This window comes from Cynocephalus volans, chromosome 9 (genome assembly GCF_027409185.1).
Source record: "Cynocephalus volans isolate mCynVol1 chromosome 9, mCynVol1.pri, whole genome shotgun sequence".
Taxonomy (NCBI): Eukaryota; Metazoa; Chordata; class Mammalia; order Dermoptera; family Cynocephalidae; genus Cynocephalus; species Cynocephalus volans.
Genome location: NC_084468.1, coordinates 112,875,218 through 112,891,782, shown reverse-complemented (window position 1 = coordinate 112,891,782; position 16,565 = coordinate 112,875,218).

The window sequence follows — 16,565 nt, the reverse complement described above, 5'->3', positions numbered from 1 at the left end:
CAAGGTAAGAAACCAAACCCAAGTTTCTCATTATTGACACACAATTACCCTGAGCCTTCACTTCACCAGGAAAGAACTAAGGACTGGGATGAGGGATGTTTAAAGTTGTGTTTAGACAAGATGACTAAGGGAAGGAAGGGTACCCCTAGGGAACACAGCATAAGTTAGCAGATGGTGAAAGGTAACCAAAAGGCAGCAACATTCTTCTCCATCAAGGATGGCCTCAAGTATGGAAGGCCAGACAAAAACATCAGGAGAAAAATAAGGGCTAAGATTGGGTGAGTGTATAGTGAAGATTGTCAAGCAACTAACTCAAAATTCTAGACACATTGTAATACAGGATAATAAAAGGACACCTAGGTTTGACCTCAAAACCGTCACCAATAAGCTTTGAGGAACTGTAGTCTGTAGGAGAGAGGCCAGAATATGCCCAATTTTCAAACGGGCTCTTTTCAGAAATGATAATCTGCTAAGCTTGACATAAGTCCTCAGAAAATTCTACAATGGATCATTTTAAATGCCTTTTTTTTTTTTTTTTTTTTTTGTGACTGGTAAGTGGATCGGAACCCTTGGCTTGGTGTTACCCGCACCACGCTCAGCCAGCGAGCGCACCGGCCATCCCTATATAGGATCCGAACCCGCGGCCTCGGCGCTCGAGTGCCACACTCTCCAGAGTGAGCCACAGGGTCGGCCCTTAAATGACTTTTGAGAATAATTATATTACAGAACAGAGTGTAAATATTATCAACCTTGATGTTGTAAAAGCAAAAGTGTAGCTTAGAAAAGCCAGCAGGTAAAGGAGATATTTTAAAAAGTGGCAGGAAGGGTGGGAATATCAATATACTCATCTTACAAAGCAGATGGCCAAGAGATCACGTCAATAGTTGACTGAACAAGAAAGAGAGGTTTAAGTATGTTATTTTGAGTCACAAAAGTTACCATTAGAAGAACTAAAAATAGTTTTGGTAAGGGGCAACAATAATCAACCACAATGTATATCGACAAAATAAAATTTTTTTTTAAAAAAAGCTAAAAAAAATAAAAATAAAATAATGATTCTAAAAAATAATAATAATAATAAAAAGAAGAACTAAAAATAGTGGCATAATTATACTACAAACAAGAAGAGAGCTGGGGATGGTGAGTGAGCTAAATTCCCATCTACCACAGCAGGACATCAATAAAAAGTGTCTACAATGGATGGATCAAGAATTCACAGTAAGCATGTTTTTATTTCTGGTTTTTTAGCAGCTTTTCAGTACAGGGATCGAACCCTGGACCTTGGTGTTATCAGCACCACTTTATAACCAAGAGAGCTAACCAGGCAGCCCTTAAGCATGTTTTTAGAGGTATAGGCATTATCGCCAAAACAACTAAAAGCAGAAATGGTTAAAGATGGGGACTTGTGAGAAGTGAGGGGTACAAGAGAGCAAAGATACTTTTCAATATAAGCCCTTCCACATTATTCGATGTTTTAAACCATATTCATGGATTACTTAAATGTTTTTAAAAATCATTTTTTACGTGATACATAAGTAGCTCAGAAAAAACTTCTATTAATCTCTAGGATCCTATAAGCTCACCAAGAACAAGTCATCTCACACTGGCTGGGATAAGATAGGAGCTTGGTGGAAATAGATATCATTTATTTCTTTTCACCTCACACAGTACCCAGAATATAATATGCATCCAACAACTATCCCTTGAAAGAATGAGTGCGTGAGTGATATCTCAATCCCAATCATTAAGTCTCGAATGCAGCCTGTGTGTGTACAGTAAAGGGATGTGGTTGGAGGAGGGTACAGTGGGGTGATTTGTTTAGATGTGGCTGAGTCTTTCCAATCCAAGAGCTCTGAAGTCAGACATTGGCTGTAATTCTAGATCTCCCCCAGTGATCAGCTGCAGCCTCTGCAACACTGTTACAGAAACCTGCCAGAAACTATGCTCAGCAACAGCCATGGACTTCATCCTTCCTGAGCCCAGATATGACTCTAGCTCCACAAAAGAGTATCTAAGCACCAAGGGGGAATTTTTTCTCTGCACATGTCAGGATGTATTTAACCATCCAACCTCCAAAAAGAGGCTTGGAGTAAGTCTTTTAAACAGCATGAAAACATTATTTTGTGTTGAACTTGCTTTTAAATACTGTAGCTCCCTGTTTTTAGTTCAGTAATTAATCTGGCTTTGAGTTTCTTTGCTACCAAAACATCTCAAAGGTAGGTTTCCATAGCTGAAATGGACCATTCCAACAGTTTAGTCAAGAGATAAAAACATTGCATCCAAATTCAGAGCAGAGTGAATTAATTTTCCAGGTCTAGCAGGCTCATGAATACATAACTGCTTAAGAAAACTCCCCAACATCTGGTTCTTTTTTTTTTCTGTACAAGCATGGGGAAAGAAAAGTATGCCATCTGTCCTGAAAGTAACTAATTCATTCCTCTTAATGCTAGGTGAAACCACACTTTACTAGTCAGAGAAGAAAGCTTTAGAAATAATTAACGCAATAACTTTAAATATACCTTTGTTTGATACAGGACAATGTGATCGCTTTTAACTTGAAATTTTTCTTGCACATAAATATAACATCTTCAGTTTGAATTTAAAATACTAGTTTACCTTGAAAGAAAACTTTAAGGCCTGAGTTTCCATGGGGGAAGGCATTTTTGAAATGAGTTCTGAGAGATGAACAAGATTTCACCAGGTAGAGCCTGGAATGGAAAATCATTCCAGGAAAAAAAAAAAATGTGGAAGCTAAAAAACAAATAATAAATAAAAAGTAATTTTTGACAGCTGTGTCACAACGTCACTTTGAAGTAAAATTAAGTTATCACAATGGCTCAGCTCAAATAGCTCAACCAGCCATTTCCTCTTCTGAGCCTCCCTTCTGTCCTTCCCACTGCTGTCCCTCCCTTCTACCTGCCCACCCCCACTCCATGAAACAAACACACCACATCAAACTGGACATCTGTGACTACGAGGGAGAGAGCCCAGCTCAGCAGGAGCAATGCTGAAAAGCTCTCTAAAGCCAGAGTCAAAGCTCTGCCATTGGAGTCTTAATGTCGTTTAATGATAAATGATCCTTTCTTAGCGATTTGCCACTGTTGTTAAACAGGGGTCTTAACAGGGCCCTCCCACCTACACTTTACCTTTGTAATTAGCACATTTGGTCTCTGTGCATATATTTCACGGGTGACTCACATATAAGCTAAATGATAGCTAACCATATTACAAGGCTATAAATATATCAACTGTTGCCTGGAAAAAAGCCTGAGTGGTTTATGAAGTCAGCAATATTCTGACAACTGATCCTTACAACAGAGCTTAGTTTTCTTTCCCTCCCTCCCCTTTCCCACTTAGGTAATTTGATATTATACATGTCTCCAATTATAAATCACAAGTGAATTATTGGAGTAAGGTAACTTGGACTTGAAGAAGTTTAATTATTGCAACATTTCTTATTCATAAGGAGTCTTAGCTGGACAGTCTCCAAATAATCTACATCTACCCAAACATTTGGAAACAGGCAAGAACTCTTGGTAAGTAAAGCAAATCTGGCCATGCACAATTGTCTGGTTCTCTTGGTATCATCATTTTATTTTATGTCCAAGTGGGTACTGGCTACTAAATCCTAGAAAGAAATACATTAGGTAGGATTTCCCAAAGTGTGATTTCACATGTTGAAAGGAACAAAACTAAAGAGAATCATCATCTTAGTGAAGGCAACTAACACCGAATGGAAATTTACAGTCAACACTTTCTCAGTTTCTACCTTCTTGTTTACCTTCCACACCAAAAACACAGCTATTGTTATTTAATTTTTAAAAACTGTTCTTCTCCTGCCTAAAAACTTCTGTTAGCATGAAAACTAAGCATTTAATCTTAACTCCTCCTTTATTATTATTTGTCAGTGCTGTAGTTCAGTCTCCTCCTTAAAAGCAAGAACCATGTTTTAGCTATCTTTGTACCCTAAACACCTGCTATGGAGCCCAGACCATAACTTTTTTTATCAAAAGTTCATATTGAACTACAAACTGAACCTTATTAAATGAGAGACCTGAATCTTGGGTCTATATCTATACCTATAAATAGAGAGATATGTTCTGTGAACTTCCTGCTGTTTACAACACAAAACCTAAACTCTCCAATGTGACATAGGTGACCTTTAGCAATCTTACTTCTATCTTCCTTTCTGGCAGCATTCCCTGCCCTTCCACCTCAGCACCATATCTGTGCTCAGCTTCTCCAATGTCAGGGCAAAGATTTGTTCTCCTAGGCACATTGCCTAGGCCAGAATAGGCACTCAATTAAATATTTATGGAATGAATGATCTCACTTAATGGAAGTTGAGTCGTGAAGCAATACCCATAAAGGTCAGAAGTAGAGACAAGAGAGAGAAATAAAATGCAGGGAGCAAAAGCCAGAAAACAAAGATGTTGTAAAAGAGTGGAAGATAAAATTTAGACTTGAATGTTTTTTACTAAAGGCTGGAACATGGCTATGGGTAATGCTTACCTATTCACGGGATAAGGGGGAAAGGGATGGATTTTGCCCCAAAAGATAAAGAATTAGAAAATTGATGTCAAGTTTATGGTAACAGCTAGAACAGAACTATTTCATGAATGCATGCATAGTTAGTTCCTCATGAAGTAAGTTATATTATTTACTATGATGAATCAGCACAAAGTCACCACCATTGTCCCATCTTCCATGTTTGCTATTACCATTGTCACAAAGAGCTTATTCTCTGTTGAACCTATCATCAGACAGGACAAGGAATGTAGAGGATCTGTGTTGCTCAGGTCAAAAGCAGCCTTCCTACCTGGAGTAGCCTCTGCACACGCAGACCTCCCGCACTGCTGGAATCAGTCCAGACCATCAAGATGAACTAGAAAGCTGTTGCTCTATCAGTATAGGGCAGGGCTGCAGGACTTCCTGCAGACTTACAGACAAATGAAATATGGAGACACTTCACCTCCCAAGGTTGAACAAGATCATCAGAAGTCAATAACAGAGTTCTACAGGTGATTCTTCAGGCCTTACCATAGCAACCTCACCAAGGAAACAGAAGCTTAAATGACCAAAGGACATGCTGGGAACTTGTGAAAAATCAGTAGGATAAAGTGTTTCCTCAGCCAATTTGGTGTTTAGTATCCTACACCATATTGTCTCTCCTTTTAAACATGTCCCTGCTCTATGAATTAAAAAATTTTCTTGGGAACATGGAATGGTGCACTTCCTAACTAAGGAATGTCTCGATTTCCTGGATTGCCCTCTTTTAAATATTTTCTTGAGGAAGCTATAATGAACCCATCTTTGTCACTAGGTAGGACTGGTCCAATGAGCTACCCCAAGGGAATTGTCTCTGCTTATAAAAAAAAATACTCTGCTGTAGAACAGCAATTTCCTCCTGAAGAGAAATGGAATCAAGACCAAAAGAAAAGCTAGAAGCAAAATCCAGGCTAGATTTTCTTTGAGATAAATTGCATTTTTATCTTTAGATGTGTCCAAGAATTGTAGGGGTAGAGAAGGAAATGGCATAAACCTATCTATAGGATCATAGAATTTTTTAGCTAAATGATGAAACTAAGGCCCAGAGTGATAAAGTGACTTGTCACGCCAAATTATTAGCAGAGCTCTGACCAGAACTCGGAGGCCCATGACCACTTTCACTGTGAAAGGAGGCAGAGCAGAGAGTGTGGTTTCCAAAGCCAGATTCCTGGCCTGACTCCTGGCTCCATGGCTTACCAGCTGTGAGCTGTGAGACCTGGGATAGATTACCTAAAGCCTAAACTCTGTTTTCCCATCTGTAAAATAGTGGTGATTGGTCTGCCCATGAGGTTGTTGCAGGGTTTAAATGAGTGACTGTGTGATCCATGCTTACAACAGTGCCTGGAACTCAGAAAGCAATTACTGTCAGCTTCATTTTTACTTAGGATCCTGCTATGGTTTGAATATGGTTTGTCCCCTGTGAAACTCATGTTGATTTGATCCCCATGGGTAGGTTTTGGGAGGTGGGGCCTACTATGAGGTGTTTAGGTTATGGGAGTGGATTCCACATGAATAGATTAATACCCTCTTGAGGGAGTGAGGGAGTTCTCACTCTTGTGGGAATGGATTCAGTCCTGAGAGAGTGGGTTGTGATAAGCAAACCCAGTCTCTCCCCCATGTCTCTCTTTGCATGCACCTACTTCCTCTTCTGCTTTCCACCATGAGTTGAAGTAGCCCAAGACCATCACTAGATATGTTGCCTAATCTTGGACTTCCCAGTCTGTAGGACTGTGAGCCGAATAAACCTCTTGCTATGGACTGAATTGTGTTCCACAAAAGTTCATGTATTAAGCCTCACTGTAACAGTGTTGAGGATGAAAATCCTATCACAGTAATTGAAAGAGGAGGCCTTTAAGAGTGATTAGATTTTGAGAACCATGCCCTAGTGAATGGATTGATCCATTCATGGAGTAATAGATTGATGGTTTAATGGGTGGTCATGGGCATGGTTCTGATGGCTTTATAAAGAGAGAGAGTGAGCAGATTAGCTCTCTCTTGCTCAAACCATTCACAATGCAACACCCTGCATTCCTGTGAACAGTCACCACCCACCAATCAGGCTTTCACCAGATGTGTTCTCCAGACTTTGGACTTCCCAACCTCTAAAACTGTAAGGAATAAATGTTGTTTCTTTACAAATTACCTATTTTCAGGTATTTTGCTATAAGCAACGGAGATGGACTAATACACCTCTTTTCTTTGTAAATTACCCAGCCTCGGGGATTCTGCTACAGCAACACTAAGCAAACTAAGACAGATCCTTTCCAAACTTTTCAAACAGCATCCCAAATAAAAGAATGCAGAAGGAAGACATGCCATGGAGCTGGAAAACAGCTCTTAATATAAAGTCCTTGCCCATCCAGTCTCCTTCATACCTCATGACCCTTTAAGGCAGGCTGTAGTATCTTTTCCTGTATCTAGTTTTTAATGCCAACTAGAGCTAAACACTTCTTTTTTTTTAACTTTTTAAAATCATGGTTCTAGGATGCATCTTCGCAGCAATAGCATTACTGGTCATGGCAGTGTGCACAAAATTCTCTTTTACCCAGTATGGTGAGAAATTCTCCAACGAAGCAGCACAGTTCCTCTCCCTCATCTCCCCAAGCCTGTCCCCCTCAGGGTGTGACAAAACTTGAGTTCACTTGTATGCCCTGATCTTAGGTTGGGCGTGGAAAGGAAACAGAGGGCTATTCTGAGTGACTGGGAACAAACGACGGCGCATGGAGCTCTCTCCCTGAGGACTGCTCATTACCTACAGCCTGGGAGCCCTGCAGAGGGGCACACATGGACAAACAAGAGCTTAGAAGCAGGCAGCAAGTCCCTGCTGTGACCTCAGGAAGGAAATGTCTGGGTATTTCTGATATTGTGCATTAGGGAGTTGGGGTGGCTCTGGTATAAATTCAAGAAATGCTAAAGAGTAATTGAAAGAAACAGGAGGAGATCGGGAGGCAAAATGAACAAAATGCCTGATGTGTCCACGCGCCAAGGAGGAGGTGAGGTGTGAGGAGAAGTCTGTCACAGTAGCCAATAAACCATGAGGGCCAAATGTTTGGCTTGAATAACAGAATCTGCTCCCTGCCTGCAGCAGAGCTTGGCAGTGAGTCACCAAATCCAGCAAGAGAATTTCTTTTTCAGGAGCCAAAGACAGTCCATTTACATATGCACGCGCGCACACACACACACACACACACACACACACACGAGTCTCTTGTAGACTACCCTTTATCAGCAAGGAGAAAAACATGGCATTTTTTATTAGATTCTCCAAACCATGCATATCACTGAAAATTATTAAGACGTTTTTGCCAATAAATCCAAAGATTTCTTTAAAGTGTCACTTTAAAAATTCTACTATGAAAATGCCTCGTGTCTTCTGACAATTTCTTCTATCCCCTCCTTTTGTTAAGAGCAAAACAAAAACACAAGGATATGACCAAAATGTTCACAGTGGCTCTATCTGGGTTGTGAAGTTATACGTTAATTTTTGCTTTTCTCTTCTTTGTTTATTTGTATCTTCTAATTCACCTTTGAAAAATATGTGTTAATTTCTCTAATATTTAAAAATGATACAAGTCAAAGTTAAAAACAGAGTGAGCAAAAGCAAAATGTCCCAGTAAGCAGCCTTGCTGTTTTATGATGTTCCCTCAAATGACACCTCCTTGAACCAACAAGTACTAACTGCAACATCCTCAAGAAAGGGCAAAACCACCAGAGAAGGGCAAGAGGGATTAAGAACACAGGGGAATCATAGAAGATTTCACAGTCTTGCAGAAATGCTAAAACCTGCATAGTGACTGTGCTGAGCCAAATGTCACACTGAGGAGGCTCAGTGGGGCATCAGGGACTATCAGGCTCCTGAGCAGCATTGCACATCCCAGATAGGCCATTTGCAACTCAGTTGGAATTTTCCTTTTTGCAAAGGTACTCCTAGTTTTCACACTGCATGTGAGTTTACGTGCTAATTAATTAGGTGTGGATAGAGAAGAAGTCCGTGTAATTGAAGCTAGTGCTATTGGATAGTGCCATTTTTCAAACTGAGGGCCATTTGGTTCTAGGTACCAGCCAGACTACAAAGCATATGTGCACTCCAAAAATCCCTCCTACCCCATTAATGGGAAAATATCCTTAAAAGACCCAATGGAGAGGCTCACTTTAGTTTCAAGTAACATCTTCCTCACTTGCACCTGGTGTCCTAGATATTGAGGAAGCCACAATATCAGAAACTCAGACCCTTCCTTTAAAAAATGCAGTTATTGCTGAACAAACCTTCCCAGGGTTTGCTCCACCTATTGGCATTCAATTGGGAATCATTGGTTCCCACAAACTACAAATATTTTATACACACTGGAGATCATACAAGTTTCAGTTGTTATGTCACTCTGTCTTTAGTGTGCCAGAAGTGACCAGCAACCTGGTGTTGTCCAGTCATTTCAACATACATGTCATAGCTCAGGCATGCCCCAACCCAGGGAAGCTGGGGGCCAGCGGAAGAAGTCAGGGTTCAGGCAAGAGAAAGGCTGGTGCTTAAGGAAGGACTGAGGGTGGGGTGGGAGACCACAGTCTAATGGGCACTATTTGAAGTGAAAAATGCACATTTAGGCTCATATCTGGTATCATATCTCAGGGGGTCAAGTGTCATGAACAGGACAGAAAGAGTTGGACAAAGGTAAAGGGGTACCTGTGACCAACCCCCAACCTCCATCTCATTTCCAGTAACTGCATCTCTATCTGAATCATCTACCTGGCAGCCAGGTTCATCTAAACCCTTAACTATCTCCACAGTGTTCTCAGTTACAGTCCTCAACTGCAGCCCTGAAGTGTACACATCAGCTTTTGTCCTGCATCTCAGCCTTCCCCCCAGATTCCTGTATGATGGCTCCATGGCAACAAGATGAGGAAGGGGCATCTGACACTTGTGCCTGAGCCCCAAGCTGTGTAAGTAACTTGGGCAAGTTACTCTTGTAAGCTTCAGTTTTTTTATCCATAGAATGGGAACAATAGGAGGTTCTTCACCTTAGGGTTCTTCTATGGATTAAATGACATCATGAATGCAAAGTAGAGAGCCTGCCACATGGTAAAGTGCTCAATAAATTTTAGCAACAATGATAACGAGAAGGGATGAGGGAAACATGACAAAAGATAGATCTTCTTCACACTGGCCACATGCCTGGCACCCACCTATACCACAGGGGTTCTCAACCAGGGGTGATTTTAATGGTTGCACTAATTGAGGGGGGTAGGGGGACCACTAACCACCAGTGGGTAGAGGACAGGGATGCTACTAACCATCCTACAATGCACAGCACAGCCCCCACAACAAAGAATTATCTGGTTCCAAATGCCGTGCAGAGAAACCCTGCCCTTCCAGTAGCAGCCTCACCTGACTTCCCTCAGCCCTGCAGTTTATGTGGCCCCCTAGTTGTGTCTGTGGCTGGTCTCTAAACCTGATCCTTCACAGGACTGGCCCATCCCACTGTCTCCTGACCTCCTGGGCTCCCAACTGTGGGATTCTTTGTCAAACGGCCACCAGGCTCACTGCCTTGACCTGAGCCCATAACAGCAGGGGACAGGTAGAATGACCAGGCCTTCCTTCTGACCAGGACCAGATGAGTAACTGCTTCCTTCAGGGCCGTGGCAGAGAGCCACGTGAAAACAGGCACGGCAGCACGGAGCGCTGCACTCAAACTGGCTCCACACCAGGCCCAGGCCACAAGTCACCACCACATGCTGCCGCCTCTCACTGCGACCTTTCTTTATCCCTTCATTAGCTGTAAATCTTCAGGAGCAAAACAGCAGAGAACAGACTGGGAAGGCCCTGGCTGAATATCACACCAGGCAAACGCCCAAATCAAAATTCAGAGTTAAATACTCAGGCCCTGAATGAACGCCAAGCACAGCTGATCGAGGCTCCCCAGAGCCATCCCAGCAGACCTGGGAAGTGGACAAACTGACCCCCTCTCTTGACATAATTTAAATCATGTGGCAACACTGGAGCATCCTCTCCAGGAGAAGGAACAGATGTGTTTCGCAATACCCAGATGGCTGTGGGCAAATCGAAGGACCTGTGCAATGTTTGCCCATAATTCATGCTTCCACCAAACCACATTGTACCCCTAAAGAAATCCTTGTCTCTGACTTCTCTTGTGTCAAATGGAATTATATTAAGTCCTTCTGCAGCGTTGTAAGAAACATAGATTATTAAGTAGTACTTTGGCTCAAAATAAAGCAAAACTGGCTTTTTAGTTTCTGCCTTTTCGGAAGCAAACTATCACGCTGAGGAAAAGGCCAGTGGACGGGGCAGCTGCCTTCTGCAGTGGAATTTCACTCTGCCTGGTCTCACTAAAGCTGTCTTTCTCAAAGCACAGTCTTTAAAGCCTGAAAACAAGCAGATCCCGAGGCACCCTAACAACCTACTGAATTGCAATTTCTGTGGATGAGGCTTTGGAAGGTGCTCTCTTAAAAAGTTCCCCCTGAAGTCTGAGAACCTTGTAACAGTGAATAAACCCTGGCATGGCACAGCCGCTGCCACTATTTTCAGCAGCAGGAAGAAAGATTGGGTCCTTTGCCTGCTTCTTTTCTCTGTGGATGTCACCATCTCACGCAAATGGAGCTCCTGGACAAGATGGGAGAGATCCAGAATGACTCATCTGAACTAAACCATCCACCCTCACATTGTGTTTATAGTACTGACAGCAACAAATTGCCATTTGCGCTTCTTGGTTTTGTAATTTCTCTCAACATTGTTAAAGTGTAAAAGGACTGAATGTTTCCCGTTCATAGTTGGGTGCCTACTGCCCTAAGCAAAATCCCATGTCCATCACTGGTTACCAAGAACTAATCATAAATAAACAGACCTTCAATCAATCCATCTCCCCTCCCTTCCCTCTCTACAATTTTTCTGAGTATTTAGTATGTGTGCCAACATTCATATATATTGTTCTTGCAATGGTCTTGTGAGGAATTAGCTCCACGGTACAGATGAGAGAACTGAGCCACCAAGAAACCATATAAGTTAACAGTACTGCTATTTGGCTACGCTCCCTGACTCCAAACCCAATGCTCTTAATAGCTAAACTACACCACCTTCTACTATTTCCAGGAAATTATCATTCTGAGTAGCAACCAATTGCATATGGCTGTGTAGGGTTTAAAATCCTCTTAACCATACCATTAGAAAGCACATACACGAAGACCAACCAAGAGGAATTGTTTTATGACTATTAGACCATTCAGTTTCATAAATTATGTTATGTAACATCATGAACTTATGAGCTAATGACAACAACTAACATTTTTTTAAGAACTTTCTGCTGCAAAGAACTGTTCTAAGTGCTTTTAAGTATTCTAACTTGCTTAATCCTCCCAACCACACTTTGGGGTGGAGACTACCATTGTTCTCTCTTCACAACAGAGAAAATTGCAACACAAATGTTTGCTAAGATGGCTAAGATCACACAGCTAGTAAATAACTAAGCTGGGAAACATACCCAGAAAATAAGACTCCAAAGCCAACACCTTTATTGTGTATTCCAGTGTTAACACAATGAGAGCCCCATCAATGCAGACGATTGGGGGAGATGGGGCAGACTCTTCCTAAAGATCTTTCTAGTGCTCTAGAGAATTCACATTGTTTTAGACCACTATTTCTGAAATGCTACAGAAAACAGAGACCATAAAATGCTGAGCACGATGGAAGATAAAAGCTCTAAAATGGTGTGGGATTCTGTCATAAATAAAGTCTCCGAAAGATTTCAGGTCCACAATGTGCTTTTAACTAAGGGCAGGGAGGAGCATTGTTATGACTATTACAGTCTAATTTAAAGCTGAAGCCAGGCTGGAGGAAAAAAAACTGAAAATAAACTCTCTACCAAAGCTGTCAGCCTGGCTGTGGCCTCCAACTGTTTAGTTACTAAAACCTCATGTTTAATGGTCACTTTTATAACAAACACTACGAAAGACATACAAAGCTCTAAATCAGAGTTTATTTCTAAAAAATGGAAAGCAATGTGTTAGAGAGCTAAGGAAGGCCACACACAGATGGTGTCACTGAGCCAACCTTCCTGGTAGTGGTGGTGACGCAGACATCAAGCAAGACCTCTGTTGAACGCTGTAGTCCAACCACCTCATTCCTAGTTAAAGGGAGTCCAAGTGTGTGTGAAGAGTCCCAGTCATTCCCAACACTCCCCAGTGACAGCAACTTCTGTCCTTTCAGCCTAGACCTAGAGCTTCTACATTCACATTTCAGAATGATCATCTTTCCCATTCAGTATATATTTTACATGGCATTTTTGCCACAGAAAGTAAATACTGGGGGTGGCCCAAGTAAAAGTCTCCCATAAAACTAATTAACAAATCAAAGCATCTATCTATTAAGCCCTAAGAATGTGGTTTGTGTCTAATTGTGTACAACATCTTTTAAATTGTTCAGCTCAGAAGAACATTCCAGGGATACTACTATGGTCTGCCACTATTTACAGAACCAAAAGACCAAATGCTAAGGCTGTATTTGGCCAGAAGATGTTTTCTAATATTTACGAGGCAGTGTGATCAAACTAAAATCTGGTAAATATAACCCCCAGCAAATGAGCAGACTCCTCATACTTAAATCCGAAGCCTTGGTTCCCTCCTGCTTGATGCTCCTAGGCCAAGGGAGTCACTTCCTCTTCCGGGTTCCCACTGCCTTCTCTTTATACCTCAATTATGGCACTGAACTTCTGTGCTCTAATTGTCCTTTATTCATATGTCTCTCTGACCACCCATACAACAGCTCCTGGAGGGCAGGGCCAGTGCCTCATGATCTTAATGTGCTCAGCACTTAGCAGACCTGGCAAACAATAGGCACTCAATAAATATTCATTGAAGAAAAAAATGTGATCTAAAATGAGGGGGGAAAACTCATCAATTCAATTCAAAATGACCATATTAATGAGCCCTGTGGTACTGGGTCAATAATTCTGTGTCCCTGACTTGGTCCACCTCTGGTTTTGGCTCTCTTCCACTGTGATCTTTACACCAGAGACTCAATCAGGGACCCTAAAGTTGATGTAACAGATACATAAGCCTATAGGCTTGCAATAAATTGACATATTATTTACTGAATCTCTCAGAGCAAGAAAATAACTAGTTATATGAATGCCTCCATTTTCCATTAGGAAATTGGGTATAATGAATCTGAGACTGTTTCCTTCCTCCTTACCCCACCCAGTAAGAGGACAAGTCCATGTGGCCATTCTCACACAGTCCACAGGAAGCCAAGAGTAGGGTGGATTGTTTGCTCCCCCAACTCTGCACCAACACCTTTCAGCTCCATCCAATACAAGAGCACTGTGACTCTACTTCCAGATTACAGGCACCTGGTGGGTACAAGGGAAGCTTGGGTAGAGGCAGCACCAGAAGAATGGAGCTCTGTAAACTCTGCCCCAACGTGCCTTTTCCAAATCCCACAGCTGAAGTATCTTCTTGCGGTAATGCCACATTCCAGAGTTCTCTCCTCTTCTACCACACAGCATTAATCACCCTTTATTTCCTAGATGACAGAGAAGATTTATTAAGATGTGAGAATTCTCCAGTCGACCCACAAGCAGAAGAATTGCTTCTGTCAGCCTGGTTTATAAATCTTTAATGATACAGAATCAGAGAATGGGTAAGTCCAGAGAGATGTAAGAAAATAGGGAGACTCTAACTAGAGAAGCTAGGTTAGTTTACATCACAAAGAGCTAGGACGTGGGGGGCAAAAGGAGTTAATCTAGTTGTCAGTGGATATGGTGGAAAGTAGTGATTGAAAGAAAATTAGAAAGCAGAAGAAGCAAGATTTTATAATGTGTGGCTGGAAGGTAAGAACAAGCCCCCTTTAATGTGCTTTGGGAGACTCATGTAAAGACTGAAATCACTTTTAAATTACTTTGGGTCTAGGCTGGGCTTATTTATAGGGAATTCCAAGCAGAGCCTGGACCATCTGGGCTCTCAGTTTGTTTTAGAGGTACACCTACTACAACCTAATGCAGTAACACCTTTCCAGGTTGGGAAAATTGTATATGGTGAGAATCACTTTACCACACTCTTTTTGATATAATCCATGACAGACCAACTTGGATGCACAGAGGATGATTAGGTTCATTTACAAGGAAGATATAAAACTAACCTTTATGTTATGTACTTACTCTTGGCCAGGCACTGTGAAAACTTCTTTAAATGTATTTGCTCATTTATTTAGTAATGAAATTATTTTTTATTTTATTTTATCTCATTTCAGAAAAACTAAAAAGCAGCTTAGAGGAATAATTAATACACAGTAACATAAATGAAAAAAGAGAGAACTTTTTTTCAATGGTGAATATGTAAATGAGGCCTTGTATGAGGCCAAAAATACATACCATGATGATGTGCACACTTGATACTGATGGACCGCACATCTGGCTCCAGGCTTTCTAGCAGCCAGTTCAAAGAAAGAAAACCAGTCAGCTGTACAGATCACCAAGTCCATAAGGTTAAAGCACAGCAAGAGACATGAAACTGTTTTTGGTTTGAAGACCAAATAAGAACTTCTCCAATGGAGAGGAACACTACATGATGAACAAAACAACTTTCTCTACAACATCCTTGAACTGCTGCACATAACTCTGTGAAATGGATATTATTCTCCAGTCTGATAGATGAGGAAATTAAGACTAACAAAGAGGCTGATTTGTCCACAAACACATGCAACAAGGTGCACACACTCGGGTTTTGTCCGGCACCACCTGATTCCAAGGACCAAGCTCTTTGTACCACCTACACTACTCCAGCAAAGCCAAGCCATGTAACAAAAGGACCCCTCCTTACCAAAAGTTATTCTCCAAAGTCATCATGATGAGCGTGCATTTCCTTCTCAAAAGCCTGGAACACAGGTTTTCTGAGGAGGCAATATTACAAGCCTCAGTTGTAAGAGAAAGGCCCTCCTCCACTTCGGGGTGTTCTCTCTTCCACCCTCCATGTTCATTTAAGTGTTTAAGTGTAACTGAAGTAGGTGGCACCCTGAGCGCCAGCCTGCAGGAGAGGCTGACCCCTGTGGGTGGTGACCAAGATCTTGCTATACTGAAAGTGTCCTCCCTGGTGTCCTCCCAGGACCAGCAGGTGAAGGCATCTCCAGGAACATTTCCTTCCTTCTAACTGGGTGACAGGAAGAGAAGCTCATGAGAAGAAGAACAGGACAGGGAGGGTGGGAAGGCAGGCTGGGTCACGTTGAAGGGATCTCAGGGGCAGGCCCAGGAAGCGGGGGTGTGTTTCTCACACCCACAAGCCCAAAAAGCCAATGGAGCAAGATGAAGCAGCCACGTGCAGTGCAGGAGCAGCTGGGTAGCAGTCCTCAGGTCAGGACGGCATGAGAGCTTTCCAGAATCTCATTCCCAGCTCCACCCCACACATACTGAATGAGAATCTCAGGGCGGGCTGACACCAGATGGTTCTGATGGGTTGAAAACTTGAAAACCTCTGAGCTAGGACTTGAAATGAAGATCAGTTCTTTAAACTTACAAATATTATTAAGGGCCACTTATATGCCAAACTTTAAGCTAGTCATAGGAAAGAGGGATGAATACAAAGACAAGACCTTGTCCTCAGAGCTTACAGTTCAGTGGGGGAGACAGACATTAGATACACAAACACAGAAATACACATACACTTATTTGTGCCTCTTTCTCGCCTCTCTCTTGCTGTCAGCCCACCGCTGAATGTTAAAAACAATCACAGTAATAAAAACCATTTAATCCAAATTCCCAGCACCCAAACAACTCAGTTCTAAGAAGCATGAGGAGCTGCATTTTAAAAAGGCATAACCTGAAAGGAGGAAAGCACCCTCTTGTGGCCCTCTGGATGGTGGCACCTGAAGGAACCACCAGGTCTAAGGTGGAGGTGGGAGTTTGCTCCAGGCAGGCAGCCAGGGCAGGTAGCCCCAGAGTGGTCAGGAGGTCAGCAGGCACTGTTTTGTTTCAGTCATAAACCTTTCTTCAGTGTCAAATCAGTCACTTTGTGAGGAGACA